Source organism: Miniopterus schreibersii, assembly GCF_964146895.1.
Source record: "Miniopterus schreibersii genome assembly, chromosome: X".
Lineage (NCBI taxonomy): Eukaryota > Metazoa > Chordata > Mammalia > Chiroptera > Miniopteridae > Miniopterus > Miniopterus schreibersii.
In genome coordinates this window covers 58,221,199-58,234,092 of record NC_138104.1, presented here as the reverse complement: position 1 = coordinate 58,234,092, position 12,894 = coordinate 58,221,199, and the positions used below count along the sequence as shown (strand labels likewise).

At 37.1% G+C, this 12,894-nt stretch overlaps 1 protein-coding gene and 1 pseudogene across 2 annotated transcripts in view; one reads left to right on the top strand and one right to left on the bottom strand.

Annotated features, from left to right (window-relative positions):
- Nucleotides 1-12,894, bottom strand: part of TEX11 (testis expressed 11) — a gene marked incomplete at both ends in the record, with an annotated part of 365,391 nt that overhangs the window by 104,774 nt on the left and 247,723 nt on the right. The gene's annotated exons all lie outside the window — the stretch shown is intronic.
- On the top strand, nt 11,949-12,776 carry LOC308551657 (small ribosomal subunit protein eS6 pseudogene; annotated as a pseudogene). Its single transcript has one exon. The product of its transcript is annotated as a small ribosomal subunit protein eS6 pseudogene (transcript).

Genomic DNA, 12,894 nt, shown 5'->3' with positions numbered 1-12,894 from the left:
TGTAAAAAAAGAAGGACCCTTTACCCTTTGAGACAGCATGGTGGGATCTGGAGAGTATTATGCTAAGTGAAATAACCGAGTCAGAGAAAGACAAGTATCACATGATCTTACTCATATGTGGAATCTAATGAACAAAATAAATTCATGAACAAAATAGATACAGAGACAAAGAAGCATGGAATAGACTGACGGATCTCAGAGGGAAGGCAGAAGTGGCGGGGTGGGTAGGGAGAGAATTAAAAAAAATCAAAACTGTAACCAACCTATTTTGGCATGAGCTAAAAGACATTAGAGAAATGATACAGGACATGAAAGAATGGCATAAATCAGAATTAGAAAAAGGAATGAAGTGCTAGAGCTCAGGAAAAATTGGAGATAAGAAAAACCTAAAAGTTAAGAATAAATAAAAATTATGTATATTTTACAATGAAAACATTTTTAAAAGAAATGAAGATAAACAAAGTCATTTACAGATTCAGTGCAATCTCTATGAAAATCCCAATGGCATTTTTTGGCAGAAATTTTTTAAAAACCATCCTAAAATTTGTATGTAATCTCAAGGGACTCTGACTAGCCAAAAATGGTCTTAGAAAAGAACAAAGTTGGAGGACTCACACTTCTTCATTTCAAAACTTACTACAAAGTTATAGTAATCAAAATAGTGTGGTACTGATGTAAGCACAGACATATAGGCCAATGAAATGTAAGAGAAAACCCATAACTAAACCCTCACATATGTGGCCAAATGATTTTTGCCAAGAATATTCAATAGAAAAAGGACAGTCTTTTTCAACAAATGATGTTGGGGAAACAGGATATCCACTTGCAACAGAATGAAGTCAGACCGTTATCTTACACCATATACAAAAGTTAACACAAAATAGATGTAAAAGCTAAAATTCTATTTTTTAAAAGTCTTAGAATAAAACATAGGGGGAAGTCTTCATAACATTGGATTTGACAGTGATATTTTGAATATGACACCAAAAGTACAGACAACAAAATAAAAAAATAGATATTTGGACTTCGTCAAATTTTAAAAGTGTTTGTGCTTCAAAGAACACTAGCAAAAAAGGGAAAAGAGAATCAATCCATAGAATGGGAGAAAATACCTGCCAATTATATATTAGTAATGGGTTAATATGCAGAATATATAAAGAACTCCTATACCCAACAAAAATATAAGCAAATGATAAAATGGGCAAAATAATTCTACATTTCTCCAAGGAAGATATACAAATGGCCAATATCCACATGAAAAGGTTTTCAACACTAGGGAAATGCAAATCACTAACATGAGAGACCACTTCTCTCTCACCCATTAGGACGGCTATTACAAAAACAACAACAATAGAAAATAACAAGTATTCATCAGGATATAGAGAAATTGGAGCATCTGTGCATTTCTGGTGGAAAGGTAAAATGTTGTAGACACTATGAAAAACAGTGTAGCTGTTCCTCAACATGTTAAAGAATTACCATAGGATCCAGAAATTCTACTCAAGGTATATACTCAAAAGAATTGAAAATAGGAATTCAGACACTTGTACACTTATGTTCATAGAAGCGTTTTACAATAGCTAAAAGGTGGAAGCAACCCAAGTGTCCATCAACAGATGAATGAATGAACAAATGGTATATACATACAAGTGGATATTATTCAGTTTTTAAAGGTAGGAATTCTGACACACACGACATGAATGAACCTTGAGGACATTATGCTATGTGGAATAAGCCAATCACAAATGGACAAATATTGTATGATTCCACTTATATGAAGTACCCAAGGTAGTCAAAGTTATAGAGACAGAACATAGAATTGTGGTTGCAAGGGGCTGGGGATTGGGAGAAGTGGTGAGTTACTGATTAATGGGCACAGTTTCAGTTCTGCATGATGAAGAGTTCCAGAGATGGAGCCAGTGTTTGCACAATATTGTGTATGTACTAATGTCACTGAACTGTACATTTAAAAATGGTTAAGATGGTGAGGGAAGGGGAAGATGGTGGAACTGTGACAAGATGCAGAGTGCCCTTGCTCCCAGTCACAGACACAATTTACTGCTAAAATACTGTGTAGCCAGCTTGGAAAAACCAGAGAAATATACAGGAGTGGACATATTTCAAGTAGGGAGCACTGAAGAAACATCACAGAGTCTGGTAAGACGGCATGGGGGCATAGAAAGGGGGGGGGTCTCCCCTGAAGCTTGTGCTGGACTCTGAGGCTCTAGGGCTAAAGGCTGCAAAGGTCCCTCCCCTTGGGAGTGTGGACTGGCATCTAAAAGCTGGGATCTCAAATCCCGAGAGGAGAAGAGAAGAAGAGCATTGTGCGGAGGGCAGACGGACCCAAGGGAACAGTGTGCCTGTAAGGAGGGGACTTCACCATTCTAGTTAAAGTTTCTAATGGCAGCCATGACAGGATTCTTTCACACAAGGTGCTGATCATAGGAAAGGCAGTCCCACAGTGTCTGTCTCCCAAACAAAAAGGGTCCAGAGGGCTGCACTGAGCAGCCAAACAGGGACCCCCTACCTTCCTGTAAGGCATTGTGTAGAACTCCAGTAAGCATCTGATCTGGGGGTTGGGGCTGAGACACACAGTTAGCCAATCTGAGAGGAGAGTCCACCCAAGGATGGGTCAACAACAATCTAGACCCAATCACAACCGGAGAGCCCAAAGAACCCAAAAAAGGGCACCCACAAATGGGGCACAACTAGAGACAATAGCTCAGAAGTATAAGGAAACACACCTCTCAGTCCCAGTGGACATATACTACAAAATTACACCACACAAGACTGGGAGACAGCAAAAATATTTATTAGGCAGATACAAACACTAAGAGTCACTAAAATGAGGAGAAAAAGAAACAACGCCCAAACTAAAGAAAATGAGTAATTGCCAGAAAAACACACTGATGAGATGGAGTTAAGCAAGTTATCAGAAAAAGAGTTCAGAGTAATGGTTATAAAGATACTCAAGAAATTTAATGAGAACCACAAGACACTTAATGGAAAAGCTGAGGAACTTAGTGAAAAAATGAAAAAAGAGTTAAATATCATAAATAAGAATCAAGGAGAAATGAAGAATACTATATCAGATATCAAGAATTCTCTGGAAGAAATTAAAAGCAGGCCCAATGAAGCAGAGGATAGAATACATGACTTAGAAGACAAGGTAGAAAAAAACTCAATCAGAGCAGCAAAAAGAAAAAACGCTTAAAAAGCATTAGGACAGTCTAAGGGAGCTTTGGGACAACAGAAGAGAAACAACATTCGCATCATAAGGGTACCAGAGGGGGAGGAAAGAGAGCAAGAGTTAGAGAACTTGGTGGAGGAAATAACGACAGAAAACTTTCCTAGGCTGGCGAGGGAGAAAGCCACACAAGCTCAGGAAGCATAGAGGGTTCCAAACAAGAGGGACCCAAAGAGACCCACTCCAAAACACATCATAATTAAAATGGCAAATGTCAAGGACAAGGATAGAATATTAAGGGCTGCAAGAGAGAAACAAGCAGTGACATACAAGGGAACCTCCATAAGGCTGACAGCTGATTTCTAAACAGAAACACTTCAGGCCAGAAGGGAGTGGCATGAAGTTCTCAAAGTAATGAAAAGCAAGAACATGTAACCAAAACTGCTTTATCTAGCAAGGCTATCATTTAAAACTGAAGGTGAAATAAAGAGATTCCCAGACAAAAAAAGGCTAAAGGAGTTCAGTATCAACAAACCAGTATTGCAAGGAATGCTAAAAGGACTGCTGTTAAGAAAAAGAATATGGAGAGAAAAGTATAATAGCATAAAGAAAAAAAAAGGCATTATATAAGTATATGTCTATAGTAACCATAAATGTAAATGGAATAAATGCTCCAATCAAAAGACATAGGGTAGCTGAATGGATAAGAAAACAGGACCCAAATATATGCTGTCTACAAGAGACCCACATGAGAGGAAAAGACTCACACAGGCTAAAAGTGAAAGGATGGAATAAAGTATTTCATGCAAATGGAAAGGAAAAGAAAGCTGGAGTAGCAATACTTATTTCTGACAAAACAGACTTCAAAATAAAGACCATAACAAGAGACAAATATCGTCACTACATAATACTAACTGTAATAAATATATATGCACCCAATATAGAAGCACCAATATATATAAAAAATTTCTTGGTGGATGTTAAGGGGTAGATTGACAGCAACACAATCATAGTGGGGACTTTAACACTCCACAGACAGCATTGGACAGATCATCAAGACAAAAAATCAACAGAGAAACATAGATCTTATATGACACACTAGATCTAATGGATTTAATTAACATTTACAGAACATTTCACCCCAAAGCAGCAGAATACACATTCTTCTCAAGTGCACATGGAACATTCTCAAAAATAGACCACATGCTAGGGCTCAAGGCAAATGTCTACAAATTCAAGAAGATTGGAATCATATCAAGCATCTTCTCAGATCACAATGCCATGAAACTAGAAATCAACCACTACAAAAAAACTCAAAAATATTCAAACACATGGAGGTGAAACAGTATGTTATTAAACAATGAATGGGTTACCACTGAGATCAAGAAAGAAATCAAACACTTCATGGAAAGAAACGAAAATGAACAGACAAGAACCTGAAATCTATCGCACACAGCAAAAGCAGTTTTGAGAGGAAAGTTCATAGCAGCACAGGCATACCTCAAGAAACAAGAAAAAGCTCTCCTAAACCATCTAACAGAACAACAAAAAGAACTAGAATGAGAACAGCAACAGAAGTTCTGAGGAAGTAGAAGGAAGGAAATAATAAAGATCAGAGCAGAAATTAATGACATAGAGACTAAAAAAATAATACAAAAAAAAACCCAATGAAACCAAAAGCTGGTTCTTTGGAAAGATAAATAAGATTGATGCACCTTTAGCCAGACTCACCAAAAAACAAAGAGAGAGGACCCAAATAAATAAAATCAGAAATGAAAGAGGCGGGTTAACAACTGACCCAACAGAAATACGAAGAATTGTAAGAAAATACTATGAGCAACTATATGCCAAAAAACTGGACAACCTGAGTGAAATGGACAAATGCCCAGAAGCATAAAATCTTCTAAAACTGAATCAGGAAGAAAACCTGAATAGGCTGACAACAACTAATGAAATTGAAGCAGTAATCCAAAAACTCCCAGCTAACAAAAGTCCTGGCCCAGATGGATTTACAGACGAGTTTTACCAAACATTCAAAGAAGAATTAACACCTATTTTCCTCAAATTATTCCAGAAAATTCAAAGAGGAAGGAAAACTCCCAAACTCTTTTTATGAGGCCAGCATCATCCTAATCCCAAATCAGATAAAGGAACTACAAAGAAAGAGAATTACAGGCCAATATCCCTGCTAAAATCCTCAAGAAAATAATAGCAAACCAGATCCATCAATACATTAAAAAGATCATACACCATGACCAAATGGGATTTATTCCAGGGATACAAGGCTGGTATAACATTGGCAAATCAATAAATGTAATATATCACATAAAAAAAATGAAGGACAAAAATATGATCATATCAATAAATGCAGAAAAAGCATTCGACAAAATCCAGCACCCATTTCTGATAAAAAGTCTCAGTAAAATGAAAATAGAGGGATCATACCTCAACATAAAAAAGGCCATATACAACAAACCTACAGCCAACATCATACTCAATGGTCAAAAACTAAAACCATTTCCCTTAAAACCAGGAACAAGACAGGGATGTCTACTTTCACCACTCTTATTCAACATAGTATTGGAAGTCCTTGCCACAGCCATTGGACAGGATAAAAACATAAAAAGTATCCAAATTAGAAAGGAGGAAGTAAAACTCATTATTTGCAGATGACATGACAGAAAACCCTAAAGACTCTATCAAAGTACTACTAGATTTGATAAATGAATTTGGCAAGGTGGCTGAATACAAAATTAACATCCAGAAATCAATGGCATTTTTATACACTAACAATGAACGCCCAGAAACAGAAACTAAGGAAACAGTACCATTTACCACTGCAACTAAAAAAATAAGATACCTAGGAGTAAACTTAACCAAGGATGCAAAAGACCTCTACTCAGAAAACTACAGGACACTGAAGAAATAGAGAAATATATACACAAGTGGAAGAATATACCATGGTCATGGACTGGAAAAATTAATATCATTAAAATGTCCATACTACCCAAAGCAATCTATAGATTCAATGCAATTACTATTAAAATACCAACAGCATATTTCACAGAGCTAGAACCAATATTCCAAAAATTTATATGGAACCAAAAAAGACCCCAAATAGCCGCAGCCATCTTGAGAGAAAAAAAGAACAGAGTGGGAGGGATCACTTTCCAGATATCAAACCATACTACAAAGCCATTGTAATCAAAACAGCCTGGTATTGGTGCAACAACAGACATATAGATCAATGGAACAGAAGAGAGACCCCCCAAAATAGACCCATGCCATTAAGGTCAGTTAATATTTGACAAAGGAGGCAAGAGCATACAATGGAGTAAAGACAGTCTCTTCCTTAAATGGTGCTGGGAAACTTCGACAGCTACATACCCAAAACTGAAACTAGACCACCAACTTTCACCGTACACAAAAATAAACTCAAAATGGATAAAAAAATTTAAATATAAGTGTCAAAACCATAAAAATCCTGGAAGAAAACATAGGCAGTAACGTCACATACATCTCATATAGAATTTTCACTGATACATCTTCAAGCATAAGAGAAACAAAGAAAAAATAAACAAATGGGACTACATCAAACTAAAAAGCTTCTGCACAGCCAAAGAAAATAGCCTCAAAACGCAAAGGAACCTCACAGCATGGGAAAACATATTTGCCAAGGATGTATCTGATAAGGAGTTATTTTCCAAAGTGTACAAAGAACTCATAGTACTCAGCAAGAGGAAGACAATCTAATTTAAAAATGGGCAAAGGACCTAAATAGACACTTCTCCAAAGAGGACATACAGATGGCCAAGGGACATATGAAAAAATGCTCAAGATCACTAATCATCAGAGAATTGCAAATTAAAACCACAATGAGATATCATTTCACATCTGTCAGAATGGCTACCATCAACAAATCAACAAATGACATTGCTGGCGAGGATGTGGAGAAAGGGGAACCCTGGTCACTGCTGGTGGGAATGCAGACTGGTGCAACCACTATAAAAAAACAGTATGGAGTTTCCTCAAAAAATTAAAAATGGAACTGCCTTTTGAACCAGTGATCCCACTTCTAAGAATATACCTTAAGAATCCCAAAACACTAATCAGAAAGGATATATGCACCCCTATGTTCATAGCAGCACGATTTACAATAGCTAAGATCTGGAAACAGCCCAAGTGCCCATCAGGAGATGAGTGGACAGAAAAGCTGTGGTATATTTATACCATGGAATACTATGCAGCTGTAAAGAAGGATCTTGTACCCTTTGGGACAGTATGGATGGACCTGGAGATTATTATGCTAAGGGAAATAATCCAAGCAGAGAAAGAGAAACATCGCATGATCTTACTTATATGTGGAATCTAAAGAACTTAATAAACTGATGAACAGAATAGATTCAATGACATTGAAGCATGGATCAGACTGATGAATCTCAGTGGGAAGGAGGGGGGTGGAGGAAAGGAGAGATTAACCAAAGCATTTATATGCATATATCCATAACCCAAGGACACAAACAATGGTGTGGTAAGGGACTGAGGAGGAGGCTGGGGCAGGGTCAAAGGGATCAATCGGGCGAAAAAGGGACACCTGTAATGTTTTGAACAATACAAAAAATGATTAAGATGGTAACATTTACCACAATTTTAAAAATCAACTGTATTTCTATATACTAGCAACGAACAACTGGAAATTGAAATTAAGAAAGTGAGACTTCTTGCAATATTGCCAAACACATGAATTTTTTAGGATAAAGTTAATAGAATATGTGCATGATTTTTACGCTGAAAACTGTAAGATACTGATGAGAGAAACTAAAGACGACCTAAAAAAAATAGAGAGCTATGCTGTGCTAATGGATTGGAATACAGTATTTTTAAGATGTTAGCTGTCTTCAAATTAACCTATAGATTCAATGAAATCCTAATTAAAATCCAACCAGGCATTTTTGTAGTAATTAACAAGCGGATTTTACAATTTATGTGGAAATATAAAGGATGGCTATTACTTAGAGTAGACAAGATTCTGAAAAACAACAAAGTTGCAGACTTACACAGCTTGATTTTAAGACTTACTATAAAGGTACAAAAATCAAGGGAGTGAGATATTAGCCTAAAGATAGATACATAGGATCAATGGAACAAAAGAGAGTACAGAAGCAGGTCCAAATATTTATGGTCAATTGATTTTTGACAAAGGTGCTGAGGTAATTCAATTAGCTAAGGGTAGTCTTTCCATATTGGTGCTAGAACAACAGGGTATCTATATGGGAAAAAATGAACCTTGACTTACATGCACACATATATGCACGCGTGCACACATTTACTCAAAATGGATCATAGGATTAAACAAAAAAATTAAAACTATAAAATTTCTAGAATAAAGCATAGTGGAAAATTTGCCATTTTGGGGCAGGCAAAAATTTCTTAGCACACAATAAGCATAAACCATTAAAAATTTTAATAAATTTGACTATATTAAAATAAATTCCATAACACACCTACTAGAGTTGTTAAAAACGATTGGCTCACTCTTCCTTCAAGAAGCATGCCCACACCTTTCCCTTCCCCCTCTTCTTCCGCCACAGATGTGCATCTCCTAAACTGTAAGGGACCCCAGGAGGCTTGCAACCAGGAGAGCAATGGGAAGTGGCAACTTGTCTTAGGCTAACCCCCTTTTCTCTGACTCTCTAGCGAGCTGTCAGCAGCCCCGCCTAGCCTCTCTCCTATTGCTTCATCTAGCCTAAGCCCTTCCTTGTTTCACTGTCCCCAGCTTTAATAAACATACTCTCAAAATTTTAAAAAATAGTATTGAAAATACGTATGTTGACAAGGATATGGGTGAATTGGCACTGTCATCCATTGCTGGCAGGAACATAAAATGGCACAACTCTTTAGGAAAACAGATTGATGGTTTCTTATAAACTTAGAAATGCACATACCATATGACCCAACAATTCCACTTCTAGATACTTCCCTGAGAAATCAAAACCAATATCCATACAAAGACTTCTATCTTGAATGTTCATATTAGCTTTATTCATAATAGCCTCAAACTGAAAACAATCAAAATGACCATCAACAGATTTATGGATAAACAAATTGTGGTGTAGCCATGCAATGAAATATTACTCAGGAATAAAAAGAAACACTCTATTGATATATGCAACAACATGAACGATTCTCTAAAACATGCTGAGTAAACAAAGGCAGGACCCCCCCCCAAGGATATACTGTATGATTCCATTTATAGGAAACTCTAGGGAAGGTAAATCTAATCCATAATGATAGAAAGCATATCAGTCATTGCCTGGGGCTGTAAGTGGAGATGGAGACTGACTGGGAAGGAGCATGAGAAAACCTTTTGAGGTAATGAAGGTATCCTACATCTAGATTGGGGTAGTCGATATACTGGAGTACATATTTGTCAAAATCATCTAACCGTAGACTCAAAATGAGTGCTTTTTATGTAAATGATACTTCAATAAATTTGATTTTTATAAGAAATTTGTAAGGGTACCTGCAGTTCTAAAATTCAATGATCTGTGAAATTATGAACTATACAAAATATTCTTTGACTACTATAGATTTTATCAGATTATACTGGTATCTTAGAACAATATGGTTGGAAGAGAACTCAAAGTTCTCTTATTCAAAAAATTCTTCTGATGTTTGAATCTTCTCTATAACATTCACGCCAAGTGGTCATTCAGTCTCTGCTTAAATTCTTCAGGGAGAGGGAATCTTATGAAAATCTGTTTCAGTTTTTGGACAGGCCTAATCATTAGACAGAGTTTCCTTATGATGACCTGAAGTCTCGCTGCTTGTAGTTCTTGCCCATAAAAACATGCACGAAATAATTTTAATCCATTTACTCCTTCACGGCCATTCAATTATTAGGAGAAAGCTATCATGGTTCCTCCTAAATGTTCTGTTTTCCAAGTTTAACATCCATATTTCCTTTATTCTTCAAATAAGATGGTTTTAAGTACTCACACCATCTTGAGTGCCTTCCCCTTGGCACATTAGGGTTTATCAACACCCTTCTTCAAAAGTGTTGCCCCCCAGCCAAGCCAGGAGTGGCTCAGTGGTTGAAGATCCACCTAGGATCCAGGAGATCATGCTTCAATTCCCAGTCAGGGCACATGCCCAGGTTGCAGGCTTGGTCCCTAGTCGGGGGTGTGCTGGACGCAGCTGATCAATGACTCTCATCAATGATGTTTCTATCTCTCTCTCCCTCTCCCTTCCTCTCTCTGAAATCAATAAAGACATATATTTTTTTTAAAAAGTGTTGCCCCCAGTCTAACACAATACTTCTTCAGATATACTGAAACCAGAGCAGAATACAGAGTAATTACCACTCTTCTTCTATATGTTATATTTCTAATGATGTAACCTAATTTGAATAAACTTCTTTAGCATTATTGGCTTATGTCGAGCCTAGAGTTAACTAGCAACCCCAAATGTTTCACATGTTGTTGCTGCTGTTAAGCCACATTTATCTATTTTATTCTTGTACAGTTAGTTTTGGAGATCCAAGTACAGGATGTTTTGTTGTTCCCTGTTTTTCATCTTGTAAGAATAAGCTGATCATTTCAGACCATCTAGGTCTCTCCAGATCTGACTCTGTTTTGTAACATATTAGTACTCTTTTCAGCTTCAGGTTATACGTACATTCAATCAATATTCATGAAGGTCGTCTACATATTTTATTCCAAATTCATATGGTATATGCCACACAATTTGATATTCAATTGTGTACTTTTATTACTTTCTAATTATTTCATACATGTAAATCCTGTTTCCACAATAATATTTTAAGCTTATCTACAGACAGAACCCTGTCTTCTACTTATTCTATAGCAGCAGGCACAGATTGGGCATTCCATAAATATTTGTTGACTTGAAACTTCAATTACAGTATTTTTGCAGTCTAGTTGTATAAAGAATGAGCCAGTCAGGGCACATGCCCGGGTTGTGGGCTCAATCAATGACTCTCTCATCATTGACGTTTCTATCTCTCTCTCTCCCTCTTCTTTCTTCTCTCTGAAATCAATAAAGATATATTAAAAATAAATAAATATTGAGCCACAATTGACCTTCATCTCATGTTTACTTAAGTGCTAACTTTCTTTTACATCCATACAGATACTTTGTGAGAAAGGCTATACTTGCCAAAGCATCACAGAATCACTTCAAAATCTATGATATACTGACGAATCTCAGAGGGAAAGTGGGGGTGGGGGTGAGGGAGAGATATTAATCAAAGATCTTATATGCATATATGCATAACCTATGGACACAGACAATAATGTGGTGAAGGCCTGAGGGGGGAGGGAGTGAAGTGGGGGGGTCAATGGGGGGGAAAAGGGGACATCTGTAATACTTTCAACAATAAAGATAAATTGGAGAAAAAAAAAAAATCTATGACAAGCTGTTATAGTACAAACGGAGGTCACAGTGCCATCTAGTGAACATTACTAGTTTACTTCTATAGATCACAAGCTCATTTTTGGTCCTGAAATGGAAGGGCATGATTTTTAGAACTTTATATAATAAACAGAACCAATATAAAACCAGGACATGACACATGGTTGTTTTTACTTTAGGTCATAAGAATATTCTATAAATAGCCTCACCTTGTAGCTGTTTTGTAAGTCTCAATGCCATACTGTGGTTTGAGATTGTGCTTTAGTTTTATCAATCTATAGTAGTACTAATGACACTCATGTGCCTCAACTACAGTTGCAAGCTGAGGATGGAATTTCTGTATAAGATTAAAGAATACTCAATTGTGCCTCTTTTTCGTGGTGCCTCGGAGGCAGTTGGCTTCTTCAGAAAGGAGCTGGAGATCTCTTTCCCAGTCACCGACTGCCAGAAACCCACTGAAGTGGACAATGAGTGCAAACTTTGTACCTTTTATTAGAAGCCACAGAAGCTGCTGCTGAAACTCTGGGTGAAGAATGGAGGGTTATGTGGTTTGAATCAGTGGTGGGAATGACAAACAAGGTTTCCCCATGAGGTAGGGTGTCTTGACCCATGGCTGTGTCCTCCGGCTACTGAGTAAAGAGCATTCCTATTATAGGCCAAGGAGGACTGGAGGAAGAAAGCATAAATCTGTTCGGGGTTGCATTGTGGATGCCAATCTGAGTGTTCTCAACTTGGTCATTGTAAAAAAAAGGGGAGGGGAGGGATATTTCTGGTCTCAGATACTACTGTGCTTTGACACCTGGGAACCAAAAGAGCTAGCAGAATCCACAAACTTTTCAATCTCTCTAAAGAAGATGATGTCCACCAGTATGGTGTGAGCAAGCTCCTAAACAAAGATGGTAAGAAACCTAGGACCAAGCTCCCAAGATTCAGCGTCCTGTTACTCCATGTGACTTGCAACACAAACATCAGCATATTGCTCTGAAGAAACAACATACTAAGAAAAATAAGAAAGAGGCCACAGAATATGCTTTTTTTTTTTTTTTGCAAAGAGAATAAGGAGGCCAAAGAAAAACGCCAGGAACAGATTGCCAAGAGATGTATGTCGTTCTCTCTGAGAGCTTCTACCCCTAAGTCTAAGCCCACTCAAAAATGAGATTTTCTAAGTAACAAGTAAGATCAGACATAAAAAAGAATACTCAAGTGTGCATTGCCATTAACTTAGACTATCACCAAAACAATCCATTAACCATCTGTTAACAAAAATCAAGTTT